The sequence below is a fragment of the Chiloscyllium plagiosum genome, unplaced genomic scaffold (genome assembly GCF_037043375.1).
Source record: "Chiloscyllium plagiosum isolate Xiang-an unplaced genomic scaffold, Cpla_swu_hap1 HiC_scaffold_11, whole genome shotgun sequence".
NCBI lineage: Eukaryota > Metazoa > Chordata > Chondrichthyes > Orectolobiformes > Hemiscylliidae > Chiloscyllium > Chiloscyllium plagiosum.
The window spans coordinates 81,971,133-81,989,834 of record NW_028270149.1 but is presented as its reverse complement, the minus strand read 5'-3'; the positions used below and the strand labels follow the sequence as shown (position 1 = coordinate 81,989,834).

The 18,702-nt window shown below is 42.6% G+C and overlaps 1 protein-coding gene across 2 annotated transcripts in view; it reads right to left on the bottom strand.

The window, feature by feature from the left end:
* The window catches only part of klhl13 (kelch-like family member 13), a 215,369-nt gene extending 202,727 nt beyond the window's left edge, over window positions 1-12,642 (bottom strand). Inside the window, exon 1 of one of the 2 annotated variants that reach the window (XM_043704362.2) lies at window positions 12,579-12,642. The gene's annotated coding sequence lies outside the window, so the exon portion shown is untranslated. Of the gene's footprint in view, window positions 1-4,877; window positions 4,897-12,578 lie in introns of those variants that run through there. The other variant, XM_087992242.1, reaches the window with a different exon arrangement.
* Window positions 12,643-18,702: the final 6,060 nt, after the last annotated feature.

Genomic DNA, 18,702 nt, shown 5'->3' with positions numbered 1-18,702 from the left:
GGCTAAAAGAAATAGATCAGTAAAGTTTTGGTCTCCTTACTGAAGGAAAAATATTCTGTCTACTGAAGGTTGACCAGACTGATTCAACGGACGATGGGACTGACATACGGGAGAAATTGGATCAGTTAGGAATATTTTCACTAAAGTTTAGAAGGAGGGGGGAATTTTGAACGGGATTAGACAGAATAGATGACATATTGAATGGTGGGGTAGGCACAAAGGGCTGAATAGCCTCCTCCTGCTCCTATTTTCTATGTTTCCATGTCCAGGAAATCCAGACCAGGGAATCACAGTTCAAGGATAAAGGTATTTTAGGTCAGAGAGAAGGAGGAATTTCTTCACCTAGACTGCGCTGAGCCTTGGGATTCTCTGCCATCAGAAACTGTTCATGCCTAAACTTTGAAGACTAAATTTGTAGATATTGTTCTTGGGACCAAAGTGAATGAAGGATATGGAAAGATAGTGGGTACAGAGTATTGAATTGTATGATCAGCCACAATCATATTTAGTGATGGAGGAGGCTTGAAGGATCAATCCTCTTCCTGTGTGCTTTTATATTTCTCCATAACAGACTTAAAATAACTGATCTTTGAACTGATCTGGGTGATCCATCAAACTCCAAAAGCCTCCTGCCTTTATTACTAAGCAGAATCAAATATAGCCACCAATGGAATACGTTGAGCTTACATTTTTTCTCACAGGCTGCCAGCGCACACAACACAAATGTATACCAAGAAATGGATTTTACCATAGCAGGTAACAGGCTGTTGCTCCTGTCAGAAACAGGTTTATGACAATTCATATTAAAATTTTCATGTTACATAATACTAAATTACCTGATTAGACTAAGCTCATACATGTGTTTTAATACTGCTTTACTGTACATTAGCAAAGCCCTCCCCAAGGATCGCCACCTTGTTGTGGTAGAGAGCCTTTTGTATACACAGGAACTCAAGAGCTAAACTGTCTGGACTGTAGCTCCTGACAGGGTCATCCAAGATGATTAAGGTCAAGGGGGAGGTACCAGACAAAGCACAATCCTTGAAGGCCTCAATGGCAGAGCATGGTAGCTGAACTCCAATTAGAGCATCACAACAGGTGTCAAGGTGAATAAGGCTAAAGAGAGTGCTGCTAATCATCTTTGTCTCCATGCCACTGGGCTTCAACCCCCTAACTGCCAAGATCTGTGCGGTGGCTGTCTGTGCACCAGCCTCCACACGTTAGAAGATGTAGCATTCAGAGTTCCTCCTAAGAGATACCAATCCTTCTTACACCCTGCACAAAGTTCCTATAGAGATCAGCGAGTGGCAAAGAAGGCAGGACTGTGACATCTAAAAGCCCCTCATCACAAACGGACACTTAGGCAATGGATGTCAGACTGAGTTGTCTTGCTCCTGGACGAGGCAGGGAGAGCATTTCAACAGTTGCGCTCACGACTGAGCAGCCCTGTTTAGGATCTGCACTGCTCATCCCAGTAGATGAGGGGGCCTGGAAAAGGTGGCCTAAAAATAGCCTGCTTCAAAACTCCTGATTGGAATACCAGATCCACAGGGATCACCCACATGCGGTCAGAAATGAAGAATAATAAACTTTGGAGCTTAGAATGTAAGAGCCCTGATGGACCCGGCTAATAGGGAATGACTGGTCAATCCAGCTGCTCTTTTCAAAACCTGCCTTACAGATGAAGGGCAACTGAAGGAGGCGAAAGGTGGTTGTGCCTTCTTCGAGAAAGGGAAGGCTGCTGACCAACCCAGAAATATTGGTGCTGGATTCACAGTTAAGAACCAGCTCATCAGCTGCCTTTCCAGACTTCTTTTGCGGATCAATGACTGACTGTGACCAACCACCTAATGCTCACCAACAACTAGATTGCTACAGTTGTGAGCGCTTATTCCCCAACCCTTGACTCGGAGAAGGAAGTAAAGAAGACTTTCTATGTCAGGGTTGGTCAAGAGCACAACCTTTGGAATGGCAACATAATGGAAGGGAAGGTATTGGCAACATCAACTCCAAAGGATCATCACTATAAACATACTCTTACGTCAGAAAAATAAATTCAAAGCATCCTGGAGGTACCCACATTCAAACAATGGCATCTCATTGATTATGTCACTGTTCCCTCCAAAATCCACTTGGACGCAAGTGTCATCAGGGCTGCGATCGGCTCACATGATTGCTAGACTGATCACTGCCTTATCCATTCCACAATGTCCATCAGACTACACAGAAACAGGAGGGTTCGGGAGCAACAAGCCCAGCCTAGCCTCGGTGACAGTCACCACGCAACATCTATAGGCCTCACAGACCACAGCATACCCAGTGAACATGGGGAAGCACTGAAGTCTATTTAAATCAATCATACTAGGTTTCTGGACTTGTTCAAGACTATCAGGAATGGTTCGATGAGAATGATGCAGAAATTGAATAGCACATCTCCAAGAAAAGGACAGCCTTCTGGAGCTGACAGGATGACATCAACTGCAAGGCCAAAAAAAAGGACCTATGCCAAAGCTAAGAGTAATGTCCAGAAAAGGGTCAGGGAGCTCAAAAACAAATGATGGACTGATTATGTCTTGGTAATCCAGCAGCTGGCAGGTGCCTCTTCAGCAGGCTTCTTCAGCACCACCAACGCAGTATACGGTCAAACCTATCATGGTTTAAACCCGCTATGCTCCCAGGATAGACAGAAACTGCTGAAGGACAAAGAGGCAATGAACACTCACTGAGGAGAGCATTTTCAAGAGGTCCCCAACCATAATTCCAATGTTAACTTGGAAATCATGAATCAAATTCCCCAGACGTCCATACTAGGTGATGTAGAAGGACCTCCCAGTCTGACTGAAGTACAAAATGCCATAAGAGCCCAAGAAATAACAAGACTGCTGGTCCTAATGGGATTCCTGCAGACATTGTAAAGGTGGGTGGCGCAAAGATCCATGAGCACATACATGCTTTGCTCTTGAAGCTTTGGCTTAAAGTAGAACTCCCCTCGGAGCTCAGGGATGTTCTGATTGTGATTATATTTGAACAGGTTGACAAGGCTGACTGTGAGAATGAGAGAGGCATCTCACTTCTATCAATCACCAAAGTACTTGTACATATCCTTGCCAATAGACTTCTGCCATTATTGGAGGAAATACTCCCTGTATTGCAGTGTGGCTTCCGCCAATCCAGAGGAACAACAGACATGATCTTCACAGCATGTCAACTACAAGAAAGACATGGCCTTCTTCAACTTTAGGCCTCTCACTTAATCACCAGGATCTCTGGCAGATACTTTAATGATGCGATTGCCCATATACATTCATCAGGATGCAGAGGCTGATACATGACAACATGTTTGCAAATGTGCTTAGCAACTGTGCATTGGAGTCTGACCCTATCGCTGTTGAGATGGGGGTCAAGCAGGGCTGCATCATTGCACCCATCTTCATTCCTGCTATCTCCATCTCTCTGGCCAAAATCTGCTCAAGGAAATTCATATAATTTATGGTATGGTTGGCAGGCTTTTCAACCTTAACAGATTCAAGGCAAAAGACACAGCCTCCACCATCTCCATCTTGGAGCTCCAATATGTTGACGACAAAGCCATCGCAGCACATTCTGTAGAAGATCTGCAGTGCATCTTGGATGGCTTTGCCAAGGCATATACACTACTAGCGCCTACCCTTAACGTATAAAAAAAAAGACACTAGTACTCCATCAACCATCACCCAACAGTCCCTCCACCCCTTGTATAATAAGGGTCATCACTTCCAATACCTCAGCATTCTTCTCTCTTCCAATGCTAACACTGATGCAGAAATACAACGCTGCCCGAGTTGTGCCTATGCCTGACTCAGAAGAAAAGAGTGTTTGAAAACCATGACCTACAGGCCCAGACTATACTTCTGGTCTCCAAAGCCATTGTCCTTCCCACACTGCTATATGGAGCTAAAATATGGACTACGTTTAGTAAGCACTTTAAAAGCACTGGAATACCACCACCACCAGAGATCCACATAAAAAGTCCTGAGGATCACCTGGGAAGACAAGTGCTCTAACACAAGCATCTTGGAAGAGGTCAACATCACCACTACTATAATTCAAAAGCAACTCCAATGGACCAGCCACAATCATCTGAATGCTCAACTCATGCTTCCCAAAACAGATCATATACTCCCAGCTGAAGCAAGGTGGCCAAAACAGACACTTCAAAGATAATATCTTGACTAATATTAAAGAAATTCTATACCAATATCAACAACTTGGGAGGAGATGGCTACAAACTGGAATCACTGGAGAAACATCATCCAGCAAGGAGTCATACGCCACAAAAACAATCTCCATGTGTCACTGAAGAGAAGGAACTCTTGCGCAAGGACAGGCAAATCATCATAAAGCCCCAGCCGACATCACCTCCAGCCACGATTACAACCTACCAATGCCGACACTGCAATAGAATCTGTTGATGCCGGATTGGCCCCTTCAGCCAGTTGCAGACCCACAAATAAATGCCGTTATGGAGGTCAATCACAGAGAAAATGAGGACTGCAAGTGCTGGAGATCAGTCTAAAAGTGTGGTGCTGGAAAAGCACTGCAGATCAGGCACAATCCCAGGAGCAGGAGGATCGATGTTTCGGACATAAGCCCTTCATCATGATGAAGGGCTTATATCCGAAACGTTGATTCTCCTGCTCCTCAGATGCAGCCTGACCTGCTGTGCTTTTCCAGCACCACACCTTTTGACTCTGGAGGACAATCAACTCGAGCCAAGTGATTGCCGATATATAGCCGATATATTAGCAAAGCATGATAATCTGGTCATCATTTAAACCTCAAATGTAAGTATGCAATGCCAAAAGATATTACACATTATTACTCTGAACACCAATTACCTTTAAATTCATCAGCAATGAAACTTAATTATTTACCACTTCAACTTAAAAATCAGCTTGGAGATTCCTAAATATGCAACTTCCTTGCAGCTCCGTTCTCTGTACTATTACTTCTGCTTTACTTCTATCACCGGAAAACTCATGACAACCATTTCACAGTAACTGAAAACAAGAAGTGACTGACAGCACTCCACTGTGTTTCATATTCCTACAGATGGTAAATGTTTGATTTCACAACAGGGAGGGTGATGGTCATTGTACCATGATTTACAAAATCAGATGATTGATCTCAGAGACTATTTTTCAAAAACCCAGTCTTACTGATGTTCATGCAGTTATTTTTGAAGTGGCTTCAATAAACATATTTCACGAAAAAAAGTGCAATAAATAAAACTGCTGGGGTTATAATCTCATACAAAAAAATGCTTGTATTATTTTGAATGAATAACCTGAAACTACATTTGAAAACTCCAGTATTGTGAAAATGAGCACCTGTTAGGAAGGCACCAAAGAAAAGGCCAGGTAAAGGACACTAAGAAGGAATACATTAGAGGAAAGAGTACAGATATCTCAATCTGCAAAGTGACGCAACAAATTCACTACTGCCACTATGCACATCCTCCAAAGGTATGGGTATCATGACATCATTTACTAGAGGGAAAAACTTGGGGGCTGTCTAACCTATTGAAGTTTCATTTAAAAGATTAGAGGGTGCGACTTTCCCTCTGGTCCATGACAACAATAATTCAACTACAAGATCTCGGGAGATCCAAATCATTGTGCATCTGCTTTTTATATGGGAGCTGGCAAGTGCACTATTGCAAAGAGCAAAGGCCGAGATTAGGTACAAGCTCCAAATAAAGTCCTACAGCATCCTACAAAATCAGCAGCAGGCGGTACATCAAAAAGTCTCTAATTTGCTGGAACTCAGTTGGTTCAAAGTTGTGCCAATCAGTTGTCATTTAATTTGCTGCTGGAACCTAAACCTCATGCGGCTGCAAAGGACATTGCTCAAGATGGCTCGAATTTTGAGTGGAAACATTGCACATACTATCAAATGCATTATTAAAAATGAGTTAAAACAAGTAAAAAGCACGTCAGTGACTAAGTGTAACCATATTTTACACAAGAAGGATAAACTAATTAGTAGCACCAGCATTGATGGATTGATTTAAAAGTGCAGAACAGCAAAATCTGTTGCTTGCATAGAAAAGAAACAATATCAATTATGTCATTCATCAAACTGGTTAATGAATAACAACCAAACACTGCCACAAATAAACTCAATGATTGCAAATACTGCATCTATAAACCCGTCTAAAAAATATCAAAGTACTTCTTAACACTCTGCCTTGTAACTTGTCAAGTCTACTAGCCCCTCTTCACTGACATTAAAAAAGATTCATGCATTACTTAGCTCTGTTCACAACTATGGGACATTACAAATTGTTTTCCAACGAGCAAAGTCTTTCTGAGATGTTATTACAATTTTGAAATAGAAAACCGAGATGCCAATTTGTGCACAACAAGCTCTCACAAACAATGAAATCAGACAGTTAAGCTGCTGGTCAAGCGATAAATGCAAGCCAGGACAGCGGGGAGAACTCACCAGCTCATCTTCAAATAGCACTGTCGGATCTTAAACGTCCACCTGAGAAGGCAGAGAACTTCAGTCTATCGTCTTAAGTGAACTATTGCACCTCTGACAGTAAAGCACACTGTTAAGTTCTTTGCTATCTGGATTAAACTTGTAGCTTTCATGTTCTTCCTCCTCCCCAACTCTTACCTCTCCCAGCCCTGCTCATAACAATCCCAAAGTTGGTTTTACTTTACTGAAATAAAAGCAAAATACTGCAGATGCTGTAAATCTCAGGGGCTCACTCCTCCCTGTCTCTCTCTCTCCTAATACTTATCTCAAGAGGGTTGGAATATAAAAGCAGAGATGTACTACTAAGACTTTATAAAGCTCTGGTTAGGCCCCATTTGGAGTATTGTGTCCAGTTTTGGTCCCCACACCTCAGGAAGGACATACTGGCACTGGAACATGTCCAGCGGAGATTCACACGGATGATCCCTGGAATGACAGGTCTAACATATGAGGAACGGCTGAGGATACTGGGATTGTATTCGTTGGAGTTTAGAAGATTAAGGGGAGACTTAATAGAGACGTACAAAATAATACATGGCTTGGAAAAGGTGGATGCTAGGAAATTGTTTCAGTTAAACGAGGAGACTAGGACCCGTGGACACAGCCTTAGAATTAGAGGGGGTCATTTCAGAACAGAAATGCGGAGACATTTCTTCAGCCAGAGAGTGGTGGGCCTGTGGAATTCATTGCCATGGAGTGCAGGTGGAAGCCGGGACGCTAAATGTCTTCAAGGTCGAGATTGATAGATTCTTGTTGTCTAGAGGAATTAAGGGCTACGGGGAGAACGCTGGTAAGTGGAGCTGAAATGCGCATCAGCCATGATTGAATGGCGGAGTGATCTCGATGGGCCGAATGGCCTTACTTCCACTCCTATGTCTTATGGTCTTATGGTCTTATACTTCATCATTCCAAACACCTTCTCACTTCCTCATGGGACTTCCCATGCAGTCTCAGAAGGCATAGCATCTGCCCATTCACCGTCTCTCAGCTAGGCCTCTAAGGCCCCAAATACACCTTCCAGACCAAACAGCATTTTACCTGTCCTTCTCTAAAGCTAGTCTACTGTACTTTCTGCTCACAATGACGAGACCAAACACAGACTGGGTAACTACTTGCAGAACACCTCCACTGAGTTTAGGGCTCACATTAGATTGCTCTTAATTTAAGACTTCAGTTTGCAGTTTGTTTTGGGTTTTCAAAGGGAAATACCAGCTGAAGGGGAAAAAAAATTGAGTGAATGCGCAGAAATACACCAGAAGGAAACCAATTGCAGCTGTGTCAGCCTGAGCGGGAAGCCTTGATGTGGAGACAGAGGTAAAGGATATTGTTGGGACAGTTCAAAAAGCACAAGTTTGAATTCTTTTGCTGATGCTTGTACGTTTTTTTGGTTCTGGTATAACAGTTAATTTTTACAATCTGTGTTAAAAATACACTTGCAAGTCCTTGTCAATGCGTTCAATAACTCAACTCAATAGTTTTCTGCAAAAACAATCCTGGGTCCATCAAGGTAGATTTCAATCTAGGATTCAACTTGTCCACCATTAACATCAGTTGGGATCGCAACACCGGAGAATGCTCAACATGTTTCAAATTCCCCTAAATATCCTTAAATCTTTGACAGAGAAATTATTTTACAACCAGAACTGCTACAGATTTCAGAACAATGGTGGAATCAAAGACATCAGCTGCATGTCAGTCACACTTCAAATGTTTAAATCACAAAAAGAAAAGGAATTAAGTTCCCATCCACCAGCTATAAAAATAGAGGAGTACCTCAGTCGTGGTGTTTAAAGGCACAAAACTGAAAATTAGACAAGTACAAACAGGATAAGCCTGTCATTAAACTACTGAAAACCTGACAATTATTGAGACAGAACTCCTCATTCTAACTTTTTAAGAAGTAAAATAATACAGCACTGACATTTAAAACAAAGACGAACAAAATATGCAAGTCTGATGACTCCACAAAAAACATCTTTCCTGATTAAAAAGGTTTTGAGGAAAGTAACTGCAATCAAAAAAAGAGTCAAACCAAACTATATATTTGACTTGCAGAATATTTTTAAACAAAGATCCATTTGATGTTTAGCTGGTCCCAGCAGAGAGTACCCATTTCATCAGGGTGTACTCACTTCATCAGTGACTCTCGGCAACTAGGGGGGCAAAGAACAAATTCCAGCTTCCAGTTGCAACCCACAACTGGCACTATTTCCTGATCTGCATTTGCCCTTCAATGTGGGCACAGTTCCACAGACACCAGTTGCGCTCTGGTACATTAGCTGAGAGAAATCAAGCAGGGTTTCCAATCTAAACCTTTCCAGTAAATCCTGGTGAAGGCATGACCAGATAAAGCCATGGTTAGACAGTCTGTCAGCATTCAACAGTTAGGTTTATGTACTAATGAAATATGGACAGCTACCAGAGATGCTGAGGGAAGCAAGAGCAGAAATTGGCAAAGTACTTGTCATTATCCTCAGATACAGAGAGGGCTAGGGTCAGAACGTGTGATGACAAAGAAAGATCTAGAGAATTGTCAATGTTACACCCACAATCAAAACAGGATCTAAAGGCAAAGTCAACAACTATAAACCAGTCAGGCGGTCAGTTCAACTTTGTGGTGAGAAACAATAACCTGGGAGAAAAAAATTAAGTGGCTTGAACAAAACAACTTATAATGATGAACAACCTTTAATGCAATAAGGCATCCCAAGACACTTCAGTGCATTGTCAAACTGTTTTATACTGAGCAACTGAAGGAAATATTTATTCCAATGTCAAAAAGCATCAGCATGAGGTAGGTTTTAAGAAATATCTTAAAGCAGGAAAGTTAGAAATGGAGGCAGAGAGGTGTCTAGAGGGAATCCTTAGCTTGAGCCACAGGCAACATATAGCTGCACCATTCATGACTGTATTTTTAGAATTAGAAAAAGCACATTAAATAACACAGCAAGCTTGATGGGCTGATTGACCTACTCTGTTCCAATATATTGTGATCTTACAAGAAACCAGAGTTACCTGCCTCAGAGGATTGCAGGGCGAAAGGATGTTGTGGAGATTAGGGAGGGGTGAGGACTGGATTAATCTGCAAACAAGGCTGAGAATTTTAAATTCAAGACATTCCTAACCAGACAATGTGAATAAGTGAAGGGTGGAGTGAAGGAAGCAGTGAACAGAACTTGGTGCAATCTAAGACACAGACAGCAAAGTTTCACATTCCCTTAAAGGTAAAATGAGGGGGCCCAGGCACAAGTTGGAATTGTCACGTCGAGAGATAAAGGCAAAAATGTGGGTTTCACCAGCAGGCAAGTTGAAACTAGAACAAATTTAGGCAATGTTACAAAAGTTGAAATAGGAAGTCTAAGTGATGATGAGAAACATTTCTTGGGATTAAATACAACACTTAAGTTGTGGACACATCGATTTACTCTCAGGCAGTGGAAAGGAAAAATCAGCAGCTATGAAATGGAGCGTGGCATGTGGTCCAAAAAGGATGGTTTCATTTTTCCCAATATGTAACTGGAGAAATGTGTGTTCATCCGGTGCTGATTAAGTGCAGATTAACTAAAACAGAATGTGGGAACAAAATATTGAGAAGATGGAAGTCCACAACATTATGAGGGATCTATGTAAAGTAGATTGTCTCTGTCAATCTGGAAGGGTCAAAACCAGATAGCTAACAAGATGACCAAAGACAACATTAAGAAAACGTGGGTTTGTGCAATAGGTAGCTAGGATCTAGAATGCAATTTCTGCAAGTGTGGAGAAGACAGAGTAAGTTGTAGCTTTTTCAAAGACAATTAGATAACACCTGAAAGGAGAGGCTTTGCAAATGAACAAGAAAAAAGCATGGTGGTGGAATGTTTTTATTTGTTCCTACATTGTGGATATCAGTGGTGAGGCCAACAGTTATCATCTATCCAGCAAGGCCTTGATGTGGCAAATCGTCCCCTTCTCTGCTGTAACTATTTCACCATTCTATAACAGGGGAGTAAAATCATTTGAGAAATTGCTTTCAGTACAAATATGTCCACTTAAATGGATCCATAACAGATGGTCCAAATCTCAGACAGGCATTTGTGAGCAAACAATTTGAATCTGGTTCTTTTGTTTAAAATAAAATTACAAGGATTCAGTGCAGGCCATTCACACTGAAAATGAGAAAAGGCTTAATAAAACTAGAAAATGGATGAAAGGGGGCCTTCTTAAATGATAAACAGGAACGTGGAGACAAAAGCAGGTAAAAGCAGAGTTACAAATCAGGAAAGTTGACCGCTGTAGGAAGAGAAGGAAAACAGAATAATGCACTACCAAGTTCTCAGCAAAGCAACAAACATTGAATGGAAAACAGAAGAGCATAGATGTAGCTAATTAGGGCACAAAATGGGTGGCAGTCTCAATAATGTGATTTTTGTTTGCCTCCTTATTTCATGTTTGCATTTGTTATTTCTATTTATACGAAATGCAAAGTTTTAAAATCTTGAACGTAACTGAGAAATTATCTTTGTATCATACTTGGCCCAGGATTTCACACTACCTTACACTAACTGTTACTACAAAAGCAAAAGTTGTTCTTGTCGAGTGTCCAATTATTTAATATTGCTAGTCCCCAAAAAACCAGAATCAAAATTTTAATAAATGAAATAAAACCAATAAAGAAAAACACAGCAATCTAGTCACAAACTGGAGAAAATCTTGAATTATACTACCAGAGATTCCAATGTGATCAATGACTTGATATCATTTGGGTGCATCAATTAAGGGAACTGGGAAAGAGAATGTCAAATGTTTGGCCCTAAAAGCTGCCCTCAATGATATGCGATTTTTTTGGATTTATGAAAAGCACATGTGGGTTGCATTGCATAACAACTTTGACTCTGTCAGAATGATATTGTACTTTTCTTTGTATACAAATAATCCCTTTCTACTTTACAATAGACAATTAAGTGAAAAAAGTGCTCCAAAATCATCCACTCTTCAAACAAGAATCACCAAATAACCAACAGCAGAAGAAATCCTTATAACTAAATAAGTTCGGTCAATTTAAGTAGTCAACTTTTGCCCGAAACATCGATTTTCCTGCTCCTCGGATGCTGCCTGACCTGCTCTGCTTTTCCAGCACCACTCTGATCTAAACTCTGGTTTCCAGCATCTGCAGTCCTCACTTTTGCCTTCAAATCAGGAGCTAGACATTTATCTGCACCATATTGAACTTCACACTTATCCACTTGTTCCAAGTCTTGTGTTGTTGCACACCTTCTCAAGTCAACAGTGAGTTGCATGACAATCCACTGACAATCTTAACAAAAATGCAACATGGACAATAAATAAATAAAATTACAGCCCTTCAAAACATCCTCAATTGGCTTGCTTAACTCGTGAAATGTTGCAAGGACAAGGTGAGTCCATTATTTTTATTCATATTTGTCTCTCATTTGCATCACTATACTAACTACCCCACTGCATGCACAATGTTCAGGACAGTTCCCAGACACCATCTCAGGGACAACTTGCATCCTCAGGTAGTTTCAACTCCGCAGAAGATGACAGGACAATCCTTGTCACCGACAAAAACACATTGAGAAAACACATCAGCGCCTGGTGTGATCAATGCACCAAGGAAATGTCCAGGCTCACTCCATACTGCCACTGGGAGGAACTCAGTCATGCCACCGCTGGAAGGAGGGTGTAACTGCAGCGTGACATGTTTACATAGGTGATCTCCGTTATGAGTGCTGTGAAAGAAGGAAGGTATAATCGCAATGTCGGATTGAAATATCGAGCGGACCCGGCTTCCCATAAACCCCCTGAGGGCAACAGAGCAAGTTGTGAACGAGTGGAAGTTCGAGGGAAGCCGATCACTGAGGCCGGGGCCCCACTCTGACTCTCTCAGCGCTCCCCCCCTCCCCTCCATAGAGAGCAGGGGGAAGCTCAGCCTCAGCCTGTCTCCCTCCTTCCCCGAGTCTAACTCGGACTCTCCTCTACTAGGAAGCCCAACCGCCGTCGTGTCACAGAGATCCCGGCCCGACTACCCCCGCCATCGGCCATTTCTTTACCTCACTGAGACCCGGCCGTCGTCCTGACACCGCCTGCCCGTTCCTTCCCCCGCCGCCCAGTACAACCCGGACCGCCCGAATTATCCGCACGCGACCACGCCCCCGACACTCCATTGGCCACACCGCGCTGAGGCCGCGCCCACTGACCCCTCATGGGCCACTACGGGCGGGCGGGTCCCGCCTTTGACGCCCCCATTGGTCATTCCGCAGAGAGGTCCCGCCCCCAACACGCCCATTGGCCATCCGCCGGGTGCACCCGCCCCCGACACTTCCATTGGCCATTTGGGATGCTGTCCCCGCCCCTGGCATTCCCATTGGCCATCCAGCGAGTGTCCCCTCCCTCCAACCGTTCCCCACGGTTATTCGTCGGAAGTGGCCCCGCCCCGGCACACACATTGGTCATCCTGGAGCGAGGGTTCCCACCTTCAGGCATTCTTATTGGTTACTCCGGGGGCCTGCATGGGCACATAAGGCCGCGCCCTCACAACTCGCATTGGCTGGTTCGCATGGTGACCCCGCCCATCGCAGTTCGCATTGGTTGGTTCTCAGGACACATGCCTTACCCGCTGTGACGTCACACTATAAAAGTCGGGGTCTCGCCGACTCCCTTGTGCCTTCCTTGGGCTGGTTTCCTGCTCTGCTTCACCCCACCCCAGTTCAGGCCAGTGAAGTGGCCTTGCAACCTTTCCTCAGCTGTGCTAACGTTGTGCTGGGGGAGTTGAGCAGGATCAATGAACGTGCTTTCGCTGCACAATCAAGTGATTCATATCCGAAACTGAATGGTGGCCTGGTACAGATGTAGGCTTTCACATGGGCTATGTGGCCATAGTATTGATGAGTGTGCAGATTTTTTATGGATAAAACAGGAATAGCATCGGTTTCTACCTCTAGAAGCTCAGAACTTATGTATTACGTTCAAGTCTGTTGGGGTGGAGGCCACGGCAAATGATGAGTTTATTGTCGCGTGTACTGAAGCACAGTGAAAAGTTTGTATTATCTTGGTATTTGTGAGATGTTTATGGATCATCTGAAATATTTGCAGACCTTCCAGCTTTGCTGAGCGACATTTCACGCATGCTTCATTGTTGTGGTTCTGTTCGCTGAGCTGGAAGTTTTTGTTGCAAACGTTTCGTCCCCTGTCTAGGTGACATCCTCAGTGCTTGGGAGCCTCCTGTGAAGCGCTTCTGTGGTGTTTCCTCCGGCATTTATAGTGGCCTGTCCCTGCCGTTTCCGGTTGTCAGTTTCAGCTGTCTGCTGTAGTGGCCGGTATATTGGGTCCAGGTCGATGTGTTTGTTGATGGAGTTTGTGGATGAGTGCCATCCTTCTAGGAATTCCCTGGCTGTTCTTTGTTTTGCTTGCCTTATAATGGTAGTGTTGTCCCAGTCAAATTCATGTTGCTTGTCGTCTGTGTGTGTGGCTACTAGGGATAGCTGGTCGTGGTGTTTCGTGGCTAGTTGATGTTCGTGGATGTGGATCGTTAGCTGTCTTCCTGTTTGTCCTATATAGTGTTTTGTGCAGTCCTTGCATGGGATTTTGTACACCACATTAGTTTGGCTTATGCTGGGTATTGGGTCCTTCGTTCTGGTGAGTTGTTGTCTGAGAGTGGCTGTTGGTTTGTGTGCTGTTATGAGTCCTAGTGGTCGCAGTAGGCCAGATATTAGGAATTGCTCCTTGAAATAAAAGCTGGTGGATATTTGGCACTCTCTTCCACAGATAGTAGTGGATGCTAGATCAAGTGTTTTTAAATTGATGGGGTTTTCTTTTCCCTAACTAGGAGATAGTGAGGCCTGCAGATGCTGGGAAGTCAAAAGTAGTGAGTGTGGTGCTGGAAAAAGAACAGCAGTTCACGCAGCAACTGATGAGCAGGACAGGTGATCTTTTGGGCAGGGCCCCTCATTAGGATTCAGTTTTTTGTTAAGCAAATGTATTAAGGGATATTGCCAAAGGCATCTGTAGTTAAACCACTTATCAGCTATGAGCTCAATGGTGGAACAGAATTGAGGAGCTGAATGGCCTGTTTATGTTCCTATATGCCCCAACATCACTGATCAGCACCTGGTTGCTCGATCTCTGGTCTTTGTGAGGTGGATAAATTCTCAAATCAAGTATGGTTCAATCATGAATATTTACAGCGTAAAGGAGGCCATTTGTCCCATTTTGTCTGTGCCAGGTATCTGCAGGATTTTGTAGACTAGCCCCACTTCCCAACTCTTAAAGTTAAAGAGATGTACAACACAGAACCAGACTGTTCAGTCCAACTCGTCTGTGCCGAACAGATAGCCCAACCTAATCTAGTTCCATTTGCCAGCAGTTGGCTCATATCCCTCTTAAACCACTCCTATTCATATTCCCATCCAGATGTCTTTTAAATGTTGCAATTATACCAGCTCCACCACTTCCTCTGGCAGCTCATTCCATACACTCTCACCCTTGGTGTGAAAAAGTTGCCCCTTTAGGTCCCTTTTATATCTTTCCCCTTTCACCCTAAACCTATGGCTCCTAGTTCTGGACCCAACCCTGGAGGGAAAAGACTTTGTCTATTTATGCTATCCATGCCCCATGTGATTTTATAAACCTCTATGATACTACTCAACAGCTGCAACGTAACCTCTCAACTCCTGTACTCCATGCTCTGACCAATAAAGAAAAGCATACCAAATGCTTTCTTGACTATCCTATCTACCTGTGACTCTACTTTCAAGGAGCTAAGAACCTGCACTCGAAGGTCTCTTTGTTCAGAAACACTCCCTAGTACCTTACCATTGAGTATATAAGGTCTGCTAAGATTTGCTTTCCCAAAATGCAGCACCTTGCATTTATCTAAATTAAACTCCATCTGCTACTCAGCCCATTAGCCCATCTGATTTTGATGTCATCTGCAAACCTACTAACTATTTCTCCTATGTTCATATCCGAATCATTTATCTAAATGACAAAAAGTAGTGGACCTAGCACTGATCCTTTCCCTTTGTTTTTCGAATATCTGTAAACAGATAACTGTAAACCTGCTTTGTCAATGTTATTGAGGATATGGTGGCCGAGGAGTCAACCAGGGTGGGAAAGTGGAAAGAGTGAGGAGTGTCAGATCAGTCATGATACTATTGAGGGTGGAGATGGTTTGAGGGGCTGAACAGTCTCCTCCAGTTTCTATTCCTTATGGTCTTATCAGTGCTATTCACTCACTTTGTTCTTAGAACCAAACATTTCAAATTGGTGAAGTTAGGTTTTTGATCGTTCTACCAATGAGAACAGTTACTTCCTATCTGCTCTGTCCAGATACCTCATGATTTTATATCTTTACCAAAGCTTTCCCCAAAAGAAAAACCAGAGCTGCTTCAATCTATCCATGTAATGATAGATTGTCATCCTTGAAGCATTCTTGTAAGTCTTTACCTGCAACATGTCAAATACTTGCATGTTCTTAGTTAAAAATCACACAACACCAGGGTATAGTCCAACAGGTTTAATTGGAAGCACACTAGCTTTCGGAGCAACGTTCCTTCATCAGGTGATAATGCATGTTCTTTCTATTAAGTGTGGAGTACAGCATTAGACACAATATACCAATTGTGGACAAAAGCAACATTTTTGGAAACATTTGTCAAATCTTTGCTAGATCTCCATTGTCAATATACTAGGGCTTACCATTGATCAGAATCTGAACTGGATGAGCCACTTAAATACTGTGGTTAGAAAAGCAGATCAGAAACTCACTGCATCAAATAGCTTACCTCCTACTACCCCACTTCCTGTCTACAATTTTCATAGCACAAGTCAGGACTCTTGGAATACTACCTCTTTTCTGCCTGGATGAGTGCAGCTCCATCAACACTCAGGAAACTCAACACCATCCATGTCAAAACAGCCCACTTGATTAGCACCATCTTCAGCATGCACTTCCTTTATGATTTGATGCACAGTAGCAGCAGTGTGTGCAGTCTGTATGATGCACTGTATTAAATCATGATAACACTTTCAACAACCCTAATCACATAGCATCAACACCACATATGAATTCCTTCCAAGACACGTGATCATGAATTGGAAATATATCACTGTTGGGTCAGTGTTATTTGGTCAAACTCCTGACACACCCTCCCTCATTGTATTGCGGGTGTTCTTACACCATGTGGACTGTAGCTGTTCAAGACAACAGCTAACCACAACCTTCTCAAGAAATGGACAGCAAATGCTGATTTTGCCAGTGATGCCCACATTCCATGAATAAATTTTAAAATATGTTAAATTTTGAGCCAATAGCAGTGCTTCCAAGACTTTGGTTGCAATATATATACGAAAACAAACTCTCATTTATATCGTACACTTTTCAACCTCTGGACTGAGAAGAATCTCACAGCCAAAAAAGTGCTTTTAACAGTAGTCACCAAACTCTGCACAGCAAGATCTCACAAATATATCGAAAATCAGGAAAATGTCATGTCTTAATTGGGCCTCCAACAGGAGTATTTCTTTCAGTCCCTTGAACCTGCATTGGGCTTCAATTAGATCACAGCCACTCTGTACCTAAACTCCATATTCCAGCCTTGTGCATGTACGTATCCCTTGATAACCCGATCTGAAATAATATACATCGACTTCATTCTTGAAAGCTTTGATGGTTCTCCAAAATTTATTGTTATTGCAGGGCTCAGAGGATGAGACTTACAGCTTCCTCTTTTTAATGTTTTAAAACACTTGGATCAGATGATATTCAAGATAATAAGAATAATGCTCTTTTGTGTAGTTTTTTTCTGGCTTTGTGAGATGAAGATATAAAGAGCTGCAACTGTCCTTCAGTTGACCTCAGGTTTCAGGCAAGCACAGAGCTGTGGTGTTAGATTGAGTGATATTTATATCTATCTCACACCATTATTAGAGCACTCCAAGATGAGACATGCCAGGAAATACCTGATTTTGAGACATGACTATTTTCATATAAATTATATTGAGTGTTGTGTAAACAATAACATTTGACACAAACCTTTCGAACAGGACAGCTCTGTAAAGCTTTGTTGTTGGTGGATATTGACTCTTTCAGTGGTGAAGGCAAAAAGTCCTGGTGCCTGATGATTTGCCTTCAGAATAAGTTTTCAATATATTCTTGGCATCTTAACGCTGTTCTTATCAAAGATCAAAGCTATTTCCGTGAAGTGCGACCGTTCAGCTCTTGTAGAAGCCTACTGATAAGTGATTACTTTATCTATACACTGCAAATTCACGCTTAAGATTAGATTAGATTCCTTACAGTGTGGAAACAGGCCCTTTGGCCCAACCAGTCCACAGTCACCCTCCAAAGAGTAACCCACCCAGACCCATTTCACTCTGACGGATGCACCTAACACTACGGGCAATTTAGCATGGCCAATTCACCTGGCCTGCATATCTTTGGACTGTGGGAGGAAACTGGAGCACCCGGAGGAAACCCACACAGACACGGGGAGAATGTGCAAACTCCACACAGACAGTCACCCACTGCTGGAGTTGAACCTGGGTCCCTAGCGCTGTGAGGCAGCAGTGTTAACCACTGAGCCACTTGTTTGCATGCTTTTTAAAAAAAATCTGCTTATTGCAATGATTGAAGTTAGCTTCAAGTTTGCAGAAAAAAGTAATGCTAATCTTTTCTTTATTGAAAATGAAAATACAAGTTCCTGGATAAAAATAACAGAATACTATCTAGCAAATTAGGATGTCAGTAAGTTAAGAGCCTATACTGTTGGAAATATTAAGGATAAAGGACTGACTAACCAATAGAAATTGGGATAAGGGGGTAATTTTGAGGATTGCAACCTTAACTAGAGAAGCCATAATAATTTACAACATAAGTTACTCACGTGGATAAGGAAAGTAAATGTACTATAGCCAAGTTTGCAGATGATACAAAAATAGGTGGGAGGGCAAGCACACAATGAGTGTGCAGGAAGAATAGAGGACTGAGTATTGTTTAAATGGAGAAGGACTGCAGGGTGCTATGGAACAGAGGGATTTGGTACTCCCCATCCATGTATGGCAAAAAGCAAGCATCAAGTTCACCAGGGAATAGGAAAGGCAAATGGAATGTTGGCTTTTATTTTGAAAAGGAATTTAATATAAAAGTAAGGAGGTGTTGCTAAAACTGTAAAAGGC